The sequence below is a fragment of the Panthera tigris genome, chromosome A3 (assembly GCF_018350195.1).
Source record: "Panthera tigris isolate Pti1 chromosome A3, P.tigris_Pti1_mat1.1, whole genome shotgun sequence".
Classification (NCBI taxonomy): domain Eukaryota; kingdom Metazoa; phylum Chordata; class Mammalia; order Carnivora; family Felidae; genus Panthera; species Panthera tigris.
This window is the reverse complement of record NC_056662.1, coordinates 7,870,718-7,883,049: the sequence shown is the minus strand read 5'-3', so window position 1 is coordinate 7,883,049 and position 12,332 is coordinate 7,870,718. Positions and strand designations below refer to the sequence as shown.

Here is a 12,332-nt window from a genome sequence, read left to right as displayed (position 1 = left end):
ATGGCCAGCACTGTCTGAGCAGGTGGCTTACTCCTGTACTCACCCGTGTATTACTTGGATTAAATGCCATCCTTGCAAAGCCTGAAGAGCCAGCTGGTAACATAGTAACCGTGCATCCCCGAGTGTCTGCTTTGTGCCTCAGTTAGTATTACATGTGTGTGTCCTAATCAGTTTGGGCTCCTACGGCAAATACCATAGGACCGGGTGGCTTATAAACAACAGAAATTAATTTATTTCTCACTGATAGCTTGATCAAGGTGCCAGCCTATCTGTGTCCAGTGGCACTGACTTCCTGATCCGTAGGCGATGGTCTTTTCTGTGTCTCACTGATGGAAGGAGCAAGGGATCTCCCTGGGGTCTCTTTTATAATCCCAATTGTGAGGCCTCGCCCCTCATGCCCTGATCGCCTCCCAAAGGCCCTACCTCCTAACACCATCACCTGGGGGGTTAAGATTCCAATATATGAATTTGGGGAGGGGATATAATCATTAGTCTGTTGCGGTGAGTATGTTCATCAGAATCAATTTGGATGCATATGGACATCTACAGACACATCTATGTAGATTATCTGGCTGTAGGTATATATTTATAGCAGTACCAGATGGTATAAGTTCAACAGGGGCCAGAGAGAAGAGGGCTGAAGGGAAATGGGGGGTGAAACGTCAAAAGCCCCAAACCAGAAGACCGTTGACGTGCGACTGTGGGCTCCACGTAGGACATCTCTTGTTTTTTTCCAGACTAGGAGTCAAATCTAGGATTTGAGTGTGTATGTAATATCTTGTTGTTTGTAACTGTTGGAAATTGATTCCAGTTGAAACCAACAACGAAACGGTAATTCTTTGTGGGCCACAGGAAACCTCTCCGGAGACTCCATTCTTCCCAGAGCCATGCATCCACCATGCCTGGTTGATTAGCCTTCATAGACGTTGATATATTAAGATACCACAAACACGAATACACGTAGCGTGTGTGTGGGAACACCTGCTCTGTTCATTGCATCGTGTTAGGAACTGTGACTCGTACAGAGAATTATGATTCATGAATTTCTTCTTTGAGAGAAGAAATTCACAAAATCTTAATGCACAAGAGTTAATACACATCATACATCGTGGCTGCAAACACATGCCTAGAGCTTCACATCTGGAAGGAAATCTGCAAAACCAAAAGGAACTGGGTTAGTGTGGTAGGATTAGGGTAGTTGCAAAATTTATGATTTAAACATGTGAGGTGGTTGGATTTAAAGAGGGGGGAAAGCACACCAGTAAGATGATCTTTCCCAGAGCAGCCTCAGATCATTCCCAAATGACTTGTTCATGCAGTGGTCTGGGATTTTAGAGCAGAGATCAGCAAAACTTTCGGTAAGGGGACAGCTGGTAATACTTGGGGCTTTGTGAACCAAGATGGTCTCTGTTGCAACTACTTAATTCTGTCATTGTAGTTTAGAAGCAGCCATAGGTAAAAACATTCTCAAGGGGCGTAGGTCTGTCGCAAAGAAACTTTATTAATGGACACCGAAATTCACATTTCATGTAATTTTCACAAATCATGAAATACTCTTCTCTTGATTTTTTTCCCTATTTCAAAATATTCTTTTTGAACTAATACAGTCTCGGTATCCATTTCCCCATATGCTTACCAGTTCTGGATATTGCAATAAAGATAGGTAAATGGAAGGATGGATGAATGGATGGATAGTTGTAAAGTAGTATTTGGGATGCCTGGGTGGCTCAGTCAGTTGAGCGTCTGACTTCAGCCCAGGTCAGGATCTCGCAGTTCATGAGTTCGAGCCCCACGTCGGGCTCTGTGCTGCCAGCTCGCAGCCTGGAGCCTCTTCAGATTCTGTGTCTCCCTCCCTCTCTGCCCCTCCCCAGCTCATGCACTCTCTCTCCCTCTCTCTCAAAAATAAATAAAAACATTAAAAAAAAAATAAAGTAGAATTCAAGTCACTTGGAACTTTATAGGGCAACATGTCATTGCTTTAAAGTTGTATAGCTATCCCATTAGATGCCTTTAAACATCTGAAGAAATTTTTCCAAGATTACCTTATTGGTAAAGCCATCAATTAGCATAAATTGTTTTGTGCTTGAAAGGCAGGTTCTTCCTGCATATGTTTTTCCATTTACAACCTCCTCATTACTTCCACTAAAAATTAATCAGGAATATGAGTAATCCGTTCAGATCACCCCTTTGCAAATTTAACTGGCAAATAATGTTGTTTGCTCTTAATTTGCTGCCTGCTTAAAGAGTGCCATAAAATGAGTGTGATTTTTAAGCAACAGCATCCTGTTTTCGATGGAAATGAGTAAGCTTCACAATGGGATCTGAATCTCAAGGAAGTTAAACGGGGATTAAGAAATGCTTAGAATCTGTGTACTTAAATCAATCCCTGATTTGGGGAGAAAAGAGATGCCACAGGACAACGAAGCAAATAAAGACAACGCTGCCTGCCCACCCTCCCCGCGTTCCATTTCTGCCCTTCCTGGTAACTGGTGATGGATCCACATAGATCTGGATCCACATATTGTCAACGAGGAATTGCATGCATACCACTACTGGCTGGCTGGCTTCTCTGAGATAGTCAGGGTCATAAATGGAGAAGGGGGTGATGCTAACTGCTGGGCTTAGTCTCATTATTAGTTCGCCCAAACCCACCGTTGGCTGCTTCCGGTGTAAAACTCCCAAGACTGCCTCCACAGACAGATGCTTTACCACGGGACCTGTGCCAGTTTCAAGTTGTAGCCTTAGGTCAATTGGTTTGGACCACACTTGGGACCTGAATCCCAGCAGGTCACCAAGAGGAAGCTTGTGGGCCCAATAACAGCAACGACAGCAGCAATCATAGCAGTAGGGATAGGCTGAATAATGGCTCCAAAGATGTCACATCCTAATCCCTGGAACCTGTGAATGTGATTGTACGTGGCAAAAGGGACTTTGCAGATGTGATCAAGTTAAGGCTCTTGAGATGGGGAGATTACCCGAGATCATCCAGGTAGACCCGGTGTCATCCCAAGGGTCCTCGTGGGAGGGAAACAGGAGGAAATAGAGTTGGAAGGTGATGTGATAGTGGGAGCAGAGGGAGAGAGAGATTTGGTTTGTGTGCTGATGGCTTTGAAGATGGAGGAGAGACATAGGTGACCCAAAGGATGTGGGTGCCCTTGGAGGCTGCAAAGACAAAGAGACAGATTCTGCCCCGGAACCTCCAGAAGGACCCAGATTGGCCAACACCTGGAGTTTAGCTCGGTGAACTGACTTCGGACATTTGGTTTCCAGAGCTGTAAGAAGACAGATTTATGTTGTTTTAAGCCACTGAGTCATGGTAATTTGTTACAACAGCCATAGGAAACTAGTAAGTGATGATATCAATAATAATAAAAATATATCCTGGCTCTACTGTGTAACAAGCAGTATTTTAAGGACTTCCTAACCCTACGACCACTGCTGTATGGAAGGCCAAGGCCACCAGCTTGGAAGCTGGAATTTGGAACCAGTATCCTGGTATGGCCCCCACTCTTCTCCGCATCTCCCAACGAAGCCCCCAGACCTATTTTCTTTGTCCTGCATGAGATTAACTTACCGCTGTTCTCAAAATCCCAACTTCGTGGCCAACCTTTAAAAAACGGAGAGGTTTCAAATAAAACTCAGCTTTCTGTGTCATCTTGAAGAGTGAGGAGGTCTGACAGCACCCATGTTACGTCCCCACTCAGCAGTAACAATCAGATGCGCCCAGTACTCTCCGCCGTCCCTGGGCAGATTGGGCGTCTTCACTTCCCCTCGGTCCCTACCTCTCCTGTGGTTCCTCTCAGCAAGTGGTCCTTCTCTGAGCACCGGCTGCCCGCGCTGTGGCCAATCGATATCTTGCCTGGATTACTCCATGTGTTCGTTTTCAACTGCTGTGCGGCAAAGTACCACCAACAATGCACCGTAACACAACACACATTTGTTATCTCATAGTTGCTGTGGGTCAAGAGTGTTGGCGTGGCTTAGCTGGGCCCCCAGCTTCAGTTTCTCACAAGGCTGAGATGCTTCAGGCTCATTAGAATGGGGAAGGATCCACTCACGAGCTCACGTGGTTAGGGGGGGGATTTGGTTTTGCGTGACGGTAGGACGGAGGGCCTCAGTCTGTTGCTGGCGGTGGCTTGGGGGCCACCCTCGGCTCTTTACTGCACGGGCCTCCCCAACACAGCCTGTCTTCACCAAAGCCAGCAAGAGGGAGAGTCTCCTTGCAGGCCGGAGGCCACAATCCTAGGCATCATAACCACGCAAGTGACATCCTATCAGCTGTCAAGTCCTTCCCATAGTCAGGGGAGGGGCCCACACAGAGTGTGAACACGGGGCGGGGGGGGGCAGGGGGTAGACCGTGGAGGCCGCCATCACGGCGTCTGTCCCCACACCACACAGCCTTCTGGGATAATATTTATTTAGTGCTTTGATTTCACCCTTTGAAATGCTTTCCCACCGTAGGGTGTTTGGCTAATAATGCCGGGCGCTTACTGGCCATCTGCTATCTGCCTTTGGGGTCTCTGGTCGTAGCGGCCAGCACCATTCACCAAGCCTCCGACGATATGCCAGGTACTTCACTTGCATTTTTCCCTCATCGCCACCTTGACTGGAAGGTAAACTCATTCATTCATTCATTCCTATTCATTTGTTCATTCAAGAATGTTTACTGAGGGCCCGACGCGCTCTGTTCTGTGCTCCAGGAGGTAGTGTGAACAGACGTGAGGCTCATCCCCCCCCCAGGGCTCGCAGTACGAGAGTATTATCTGTGACCCTTGCCCTGGAAGGAATCACCGTCCTTCTCAGAGAGATGAGACCCCTCGCGGAGTGGCTCAGGCACCTGCCTGCCGTCACTGAGCTCATTTCTACGGGAGCCAGGGATCCAAGACCCTTTTGTCTGATTCCTGACCCGCTGCCTCTGGCCACAGCGCCTCACTCCCTTGGAGCGTTGGAAAGCTTTTCTGTCCCTTGAATGTCCCCACCAAGAGCTGTCTTCGTGCTTTCAAATTACCCTGAATATCAGAGTGCCTTTCAGAAACGTCGATCAACTTAGAGTGTGCCTTTTGGAAATCGCTGTGACTGTTACAAGAAATCCCGTTTTTTGGGGTAGTTTTGGCCCCAAATGGCAATATCCTGTCTCCAAATTCCTCGCTCCAGTTCTCGCGCTTTAAACGCAGTGTGTTGCTGTTCTGCAGGGAGAACAACAAGGGAGTGCTGGCGGGGGGTGGCTGGAGTATCAGGGGAACGACCCACTGTGGAATGAGACTCAGCAGCAAGAACTTGTCTGCTCGCCAGCTGCCCGCTGCCCCTGCGGGAGTAGTTGCCGGGGACTCTGCCGGGACAGCTCGGGACTCCCTCGAGCAGCTTGCTATTTTTGCCACCTTGGAGATCAGTGTCTGTGACAAAGTCTAATTTTGGAACAAGGAGTGGCGGTGTGTGGGATGTTCCTCATTCCTCGCTGGGGCCTGTCATTTTTAGAATTTCCTTCAAGGCAAATCGAGTGACAAGGTGGAGAAAGACTAAGTTAGCAGGCTGTCCCCGGGGGGCTGTAGGTGGGGCCCCGCCGGGGGTGACATCCTGGCCCCCGGTCGTAGTGACATCGTCGAGGCCCCAGGGTGCAATTTCTCCCCCGTGTCCCAGAGCCCTGGACTGGACCCAGGTTTGAGAGTTATTCTGAACTATTCCCTGCCACCTCTTTTTTGATTGCCTAATTGATAGATTGACTTCCAAACCTGGTTCTGCAAATGAAGTGTAATGAATTTGGAGAATGCAAGTGACCCTCTTCCACAAGTCTGGAAACCAAAGTAATTCGTAGTCTAATTTAAAAAGCCATGGGGGCGTCTGGGTGGCTCAGTTGGTTAAGCATCTGACTTCGGCTCAGGTCATGACCTCACCGTTCGTGTGTTCGAGCCCCGTGTCAGGCTCTGTGCTGACCGCTCGGAGCCTGGAGCCTGCTTTGGATTCTGTGTCTCCCTCTCTCTCTGCCCCTCCCCTGCTCGCACTCTCTCTCTCAAAAAAAAAATGAACATTAGAAGAAATTTTAAAAAGCCATAAACTATTTCTTTTTTTTTTTTTTTCAACAGAGAGAGCATCAGGTAAATTATGGAATCAATTTCATTACTATTCGGACACTGAAATAAACTCTTCTCTGCTGTGGTTTCATTTGTATAAACACCCTTCCCCCAGCTCAACCTGCCCTCTGTCCCCATCCCTACCCCTCAGAAAAATCAGGTTTTATTTCTTTTCCTCTTTGTGGGCTCTGGTTAATTTGGTTAACTTGTGGATTTATTTATGTATTCATTCTTTTATTTATTGTTTCTTTGTTTATTGTGTATTGCTTAAAGCAATCATCAGCTTTTTTACCCTCCTAAATGTAAACCCTTGTTACATCCTGGCCTAAAAGTTATGATTCAAAAGCTTTTATGGAAACACCTATCTATTTCTTGCAAAGAAAGCATTGTAGTAAGGCTTATGGAGAACATAAGTGTTAAAAGGAAAACGTTTTGCGTCTTTTTTTTATTTAAAATTTTTTAACGTTTTTATTATTTATTTTTTTGAAGGGGAGAGAGAGAGACAGAGCATGAGCAGGGGAGGGGCAGAGAGAGAGGGAGACCCAGAATCCGAAGCAGGCTCCAGGCTGTCAGCACAGAGCCCGACGCAGGGCTCGAACTCATGAACTGTGAGATCATGACCTGAGCCGAAGTCGGACGCTCAACTGACTGAGCCACCCGGGTGCCCCTAAAGCCTTTTGCATCTTAAAGGAGCTTAAAGTTTAGATAAGGAGTTATGATTTCTACCCCTTGATGCATGCAGCATTGAGCTCTGTGAGCTCAGTTTGCTACATTGTCGTTGGAGGACAATTTGTCCTTATTTATCAAAATTAAACTCGCATGTCTCTTTATGCAGCAATAGGACTTCCAGGAATTTACTCTAAAGGTAGGACAGATGTATGGGTGGGGAGAGGATTTCCTTAGGAAGGAGGCATAAAAAGTTACCAGAAGCAAAGGGAGCAGTGATTTTGTTTTATGCACGTGGCTGAGAATTCAGATGACTCTGAATAAATTGATGCATGTCACTTTCATTCCCCATGAAAATAACCATTTGAGTGCATCTGGTGTTCAGCAAAATGCTTCACTGGGAAATATGACCCCAGGTGGTTGATTTCACTAACAGTCTGCTTTATCAGGCTGTGGGTGACAATGGAGGCATTGTTTTAGCGAGTTCTGTTCACCAAGTAGGTGTCTCTGCGGTGTTTTTCCTTAGCAGGAAAGCATCTTGCTCTCCTCCTCACTTTCTTTTGTTTTCTCTGTGTCTCTGTCTCTCCTTCTCTTTCTAACCTTCAATAGGTAAGTCTCCGCTTTCCCTGACACTTCAGTAATCTGTGATGTCTCGGTAGCATTTGGATGATAGGAATACCCATCACTTTCCCCGCAGATGCCAGAACTGGGGAGAGGAGTCAGAGGAAGGAAAGACAGCCCTTCGGGTGATTTCTGCCAAACATCTGTCAGAGCTGGAATCAGGATCAGGCAGCCATGGGAATGGGTTTCATTAGGAAGCCGAGGAAGACCACATGTTTGGCAGATTGCTGATTTTCACTTGAGAGAAGGCCCCTGGGACGGTGGGGGTCTGAGGGCCTGGTAGAGTCACTGTAGATTCTGTGGCTCAAGATGGCAGGGGCGCTCCCCTCTCCTGGCAGCCTAGGCTTTCAGCCAGTTGCCATTTCCCTGAGCTTTGGGAATAGAATTCAGGTGCCTTCTACCTTTAGGTACAGGATTTGAGCCCATCCTTTAAGGCTTTAAGGCCTTCATAATATCCTCGGTGCTTTCTAGAGGAACACACAGGATTGTAATATGAACTTTAGCTCTGGAGTAATAAAGAGGCCAGGTCTTAAATGCCAGCTCGGTGTCTTTGCGCAAGTGACCCTTAGTACACACCTTGCCAGGTAGGCTGGGGCAGGCGATATCTTGCCAAAGTGCCTGGCACCTACTTAATACAAATCAGCCTGAGCTGTTCTTATCATTGACTTGTCATGAGAAAGGATAAAATGGCAAAGGGAGTGTTAGACTGTAGAGGTTTCTCATTCACCTAGCGATGCGGTCACCGAACCACATCTGACTGTATACCTCCTGTATGCCAGGAATCATGCCAGGCACTAGGCCTGTGAGCACATACAAGGAATCTTCTGCACCACTGCCCCCCAACCCTCCGACCTCCCCACCTGCGGAAAGGGAGAGCTTTGCTTATGAGAGAGTCTATTCCCTTTGGTGGAGGAAGGAGCGCCATTGTGGAGGCAGACGGTGGGCCATGTGACCAAAGCTGGCCTTAGCTCTCTGGCCATTTACTCTAAAATCCTGGGGAGCGGAGGAACTGAGTTTCATTCATTTTTAAGTTCCCAGCCCCTAGCATGAGTGCATGACTTACAGGTGATGCCCAGAGCATATAAACGGATGCAATGAATGAATGAACTAAAGAACATCCAGTACAGAATTCACCAAAAGGGGTAAGGGGAGAGGCAGGACTGGGAGCCGGGCAGTGTGTTAGCGGCAAACCCAGCAAAGGGGCTTCGTCTAACAGAGGGATAATTCGAGTTGGAATGAGTGGCCCCATCTGGCTCCGTGCTGAGGGTCTGCATGCTGTATTTCATTTAATTTTCACAGCTAGCCTAGGAGATAGGGATTGGTTTTTGGATCCCATCTGATTTATTTTTACAGAAACACATGTATGTAGAATTTAACTAACTGCAAAACTATGATGATAGGGATGGTTAAGCACTACAGTAGTTTCTCTCTTGGTGATTTATTTGTGTCTATTCCTCCTCTGCCCTCCTTAGGATCTCCTAAATCTGGTTAGAAGTTTGTACTCCTCTCTCCATGTTTTTGTCTGTATCCGTATAATCCCATATGGAAATCCCTATCTACAGACACATGTGGATTGACACGCACAGGTACATGTAGAAGGCAGGTGTTTGAGAGTCGTTGTTTCTATTATAAAATTGTGGTGCTGTTACAGATTTCTTAAAATGCCCCCTTGTTTTCCCATTTAATGGTAAATCTCTAATAGAAATACCGTACTTATTATTTTTATTCTCAAGTTAGCTAACACACAGTGTAGTCTTAGCTTCAGGAGGAGAACCCAGTGATTCGTCACTTTCGTACGACACCCAGTGCTCATCCCAAGTGCCCTCCTTAATGTTCATCACCCATTTGGCCCATCCCCCACTTCCCTGCCCTCCCCCCATCAACCCTCGGTTTGTTCTCTGTATTTAGGAGTCTCTTATGGCTTGCCTCCCTCTCTGTTTTTATCTTATTTTTCCTTCCCTTCCCTTGTGTTCATCTGTTTTATTTCTTAAATTCCCTATATGAGTGAAATCATGTGATATCTGTCTTTCCCTGACTGATTTCTTTTGCTTTAACATAATACCCTCCAGTTCCATCCACGTTGTTGCAAATAGCAAGATTTCATTCTTTTTCATCTCCGAGTGGCGTTTCATTGTATCTATATATCTATATCTATATCTATATCTGTATCTATATCTATATCTATCTATCTATACATATATATATCTTCTTTATCCTTCATCAGTCTGTGGACATTTGGGCTCTTCCCATAATTTGGCTATTGTTGATAGTGCTGCTATAAAACATTGGGGTGCAGGTACCCCTTTGAGTCAGCAATCCTGTATCCTTTGGACAAATTCCTAGTGGGGCAATTGCTGGATCATCAGGTAGTTCAATTTTTAATTTTTTGAGGAACCTCCACACTGTTTTCCAGAGCGGCCACACCAGTTTGCATTCCCACCAACAGTGCAAGAGGGTTCCCATTTCTTCACATCCTCGCCAATACCTATCCTTTCCCGACTTACTAAATTTGGCCATTCTGGCCATTTGTGAGGTGGTATCTCATTGTGCTTTCAATTTGAGAAATACCATACTTAAAAGTCACATAGCATAGGTCTGATTCAAGGGTGAGCCATCTGTGGTCCACGTGCAAAATCTGGCTTATGCCTGTTTTTGTAAGTAAAGTTTTACTGGAACACAGCTCTGCCCATCCATTGCTGTGTTGTTATGGCTGCTTTCACACTGAAACAGAAGAATTGATTCGTTGGCATGATGGAGACTGTCTGGCCTGCAAAGCCACTTGTTATATGGCCCTTGACAGAAGAGTTTGCCAGCCTTGCTCTTGCTCATTCCTTTTAATGGAATGCTTGATATTTCAGGGTCTCGATGTAATACCGCCTTATTAAGCCTGTCTCTGGGAATATCAGATTTTGGGGGCCACTGATAATACCACATCACACATCCTTATATACATGCTCTTATATATGATAACTTTAACTGAGTGTCTGAGCTATAATGTATTTAGCTGAATTTTCTAAACCCAGGAGCGGGATTGCTGAAGTAAAAGGTTGTTAAGTATTTTAGAACTTAAATAGGTATCGCTATACTGCCTTCCAAAATACTGGAGTATTTTGGATTTCGTTGGTAGCATTATTAGGTCAGTTTCATAGAGGGAGAAACTGAGACTTGGTAGCTCAGAATTAGTAAGTGAGGAGTCAGGACAGGAGTGGAAGGTTCAGGATGTATTCCGTGGCCACTGAAAGGGAGGACCAATCGTGGGGACTTTTCTGCAGGCAGAAAGCACAGGACTGCCTTCTAGGGCCCTAGTGTGTTTGTGGGCTGGGCGCAGGGGAGAGGGGAAGAGATTGGGGAAGGGAGACCGGGGGCACTGGTTCTCCACCTTCAGAGTGCATCGCAGTCACCTGGGAGGCTCAGTGAGCCACAGGTCACGGGGCTCTACCTCCCATGTTTCCGCAGGTCTGCAGAATGTCTAGTAAGTTCTCAAGCGAGTTGCTCACTGCTCTCAAAGTGGCTCTCAACGCCTCCAGTGGCTCTGAGGAGCTGGCTCCTTGATCCCTGGAACAAGAGCCAGAGACAGCACAGCATGGGGCCGCATGCCCTGCCGTCCTGCATGCACACATACAAAGATGCATAGGAAGACATACACCGTCGGTTGAGGAGACCGCTCTGGTGGGTGTCTAATTATTGGACACTAACCCGTACAAGATCTATTTGCTGGAACTTTACAGTGTATTTGATAAACCTCAGAAATCTGTCAGACTTGGCAAACAGACTGCACGCTCCACGAACACGTGCTCGTTTTGATGCCTTTTTTCTTTTTTTAAGTATTGTCAAAGACCACTGGTCTCTTTGAAGGGAGACATTTGGTCTGGATTTTTAAGAAAAAACCTAACATTTTAAGATTCAGTTCAACACAGATTTACTATTCATGAGATAGACGAAGTGCTTCTCTCTGGCTAGAGATTTGAAATTATGTTTTAGCTTCTTTGACAGCTCTTCTCTAGTCTCCTTGTAACTGCTCCTGGCTTTCATTTTTTCCTACGTCTCATTTGGAGAAGACCCAAAGGAGTGAGGGCTGGGGACGGGGAGGGCCTGTAAAGCTACAGGCTAGGGAGGTGCCTGGGTGGCTTGGTCCCTTAAGAGGCCCGACTCTTGGTGTCTGCTCAGGTCATGACCTCACAGTGTGTGGGTTCGCGCTTCATGTCAGGATGGGGATTCTCTCTCTCCCTCTCTCTCTGCCCCTTTCCTGCTTGTGCTCTCGCTCTCTTCCTCTCTCCCTCTCAAAATAAATAAACATTAAAAAAAGGAAACTCCAGTGTAGGAAGTAGAGAGATGTTTGCTCTGTGCAAGCCTGTTCGTAGAGGAGTGGGGTCCTTACACGTAGTCCTCAGTGCCCCATTCCCAGCTGCAGAGTTCTTGAAACTAGTGAATGGGATGGTGTGCAGTTGAGGGAGGAAGCTGTGATTTATTTTGAGATGCGTTAGTATCAAAAGGAGATTTTCGGATTGAGGATTTGATTTGCACATGATGTAAAATTGCAAATCTTGCATGAGGTACCTGGAGTGTAAAATAAGTCTCTCACCTGTGCATTATCACCCCAGACCCTGTAAACTGTATCCCCAGTTTACATTCTCAAAAGCACTTTGCCGGATTCTTTTGTATCCTTCCAGAACGCGTATCGCTCATTAGATATAAAACATGTCTATTTAGTAATACATTCATTCATTCTACAAATATGAGTATCTACTTTGTGGCAGGCCCTATTCTAGGAAGCAGGAGTATAGCAGAGAACAAGAATCAGTCCTCAGTCTTCAAAGAATTTGCTACATTGTTGTGGGGGATAGACAATCAACAATAGGCATATAAATCCATAACAAGAGTCGGTGAATGCTGTGAGGAACACTGCAGTGTACAGCAGGAGAGAATGATGGGGGTTTGTTGCTCTGATGGGTTGATACTCTGGCAGAGAACTGAGGG

General features: G+C 46.2%; 1 protein-coding gene across 2 annotated transcripts in view; it reads left to right on the top strand.

Moving 5' to 3' along the window:
• The window catches only part of DOK5 (docking protein 5), a 150,109-nt gene that overhangs the window by 118,151 nt on the left and 19,626 nt on the right, over positions 1–12,332 (top strand). The window lies entirely within an intron of this gene.